The sequence below is a fragment of the Palaemon carinicauda genome, chromosome 1 (genome assembly GCF_036898095.1).
Source record: "Palaemon carinicauda isolate YSFRI2023 chromosome 1, ASM3689809v2, whole genome shotgun sequence".
Taxonomy (NCBI): Eukaryota; Metazoa; Arthropoda; class Malacostraca; order Decapoda; family Palaemonidae; genus Palaemon; species Palaemon carinicauda.
Window position 1 is genome coordinate 73,958,652 of NC_090725.1, and position 1,788 is coordinate 73,960,439.

Below are 1,788 nucleotides of genomic sequence, written 5' to 3' on the forward strand. Positions count from 1 at the left end.
TCAAAGTGTAGTACTATAGTCCATTTCTTTTAGCGATGCATATTTGCACCGACTCGCGGCGGTGCCCTTTTAGCTCAGATTTCCTGATCGCTGATTGGTTAGAATTATCTTGTCCAACCAATCAGCGATCAGGAAACTTTTCCGAGCTAAAAGGGCACCGCTGCGAGTCGGTGCAAATATGCATCGCTAAAAGAAATGGACTATAGTAAATGAGACTGCTAATACCAACCATTTGTCATGGTTTAAGCAATGACAGGTGAGAAAATTTGCAATCATCCGTGACTCTTGTGTGGCAGACTGTGAGATTTTCCATATCCATCAAAAGGTTGTGTTAATTACAATATTACTGAGAGTGGAATAAGGTTACCTTAGTTTAGAGCAGTGGTTCCCAACCTTTTTTCTGACATTTCCCCCCTGCACCCAGTTCAACCATCCAGATTTCCCCCTTCATGCCCCCCCCCCCCAGCCCTCATGCCCACTCGCCTGCCTCAGAAATGGGCATGACACTCCAATTCTCCCCTTGAATATCATGTCTTTGAGAACTGATATGATCATATCACAATTGAATGGCTAACAACAAATTGCCGCACGTACTATGTGGACATTTTCCGCTTGTTTTAGTTAGTAGGTAGTGTAATTATTTCCCCCCTGGAAGCTTCAAATTTCCCCCCCAGGGGGAAATTTCCCCCAGGTTGGGAACCACTGGTTTAGAGGTTCTGTATGGAACTCAAGGTGCCTGACAATCAGTGTACAGTAGCATAAAGTGATATGGAGATGTCTCCTCATTACAAACCATACCAGTATTGTTTTTTTTATTAAGTATCGTCTCCGCTAAGACTTTTTTTTCTATGCCCCTTGTCAGAATAATAATCGTCTGATTTTCTTTGTGATAATAAAATATACATGAGATCCAAATAAATTTTGTATGATAACTTATTTCATGTATACCCTGTTTTATGCTAATCTGCCATGTGTGTGTTCATATTGTGTAAAAATGTACTTAATCTACGATATTACTAGTTCAAATAAATGTACAAAGACAATGGTACAGAGTTTAACATAACTATCATAAAATATCTGTAATGCAAATATACCTGATAAGTTTATTGCTTTATTTTCGTTTCACTCATCTCTGTATAATTGTTTACGATTAATAAAATGTCTCATTATTGCTAAAATGTAAAAATGGAGGTGGATATAGTTTGTTACTATAATAAACAAATATTTCTAGCGTGCATACAGTATGAGATGGAGGAGCAGACAGATGTATGACGCTGGGGTTCCTGATTCTTGGTCCCTAACTGCTCACTCGGCAAACTAAGTTTGCGGGCACTCTATCAGCCATTTTCCATTCTCTCAACATGGCCAAACCACCTCAACACATTCATATCTACTCTAGCTGCTAACTCATTTCTTACACCCGTTCTCACTCTTAACTGTGTACCGACTTTTTGTGGTCGGTTCTCACCTTCTGAATATTGCTAAATTGTACTACTGAATGCATCCAAGTCATTCAATTGTCCATTGCTTAAACAGACAAAGCTGTTCACAGAAAATAAATGTTAGTATTTTGTTGTTCTTGAAGAAATTTGGCTCAGTAATGATATGGACAGGCACTGATTCCCTCATTGGAGTCGATCCTAGTCTAGACCAAGGTATATAGAGTGACCTTATTCTATATACCTTGGTCTAGACTATAGCTGATGTTGTTACGTTTATCCAGAATTATTAGTCTTGACTTTCAAAGAATTTCGAATAAGTTAGACCCTACGTGCAGGCATGTGTCTA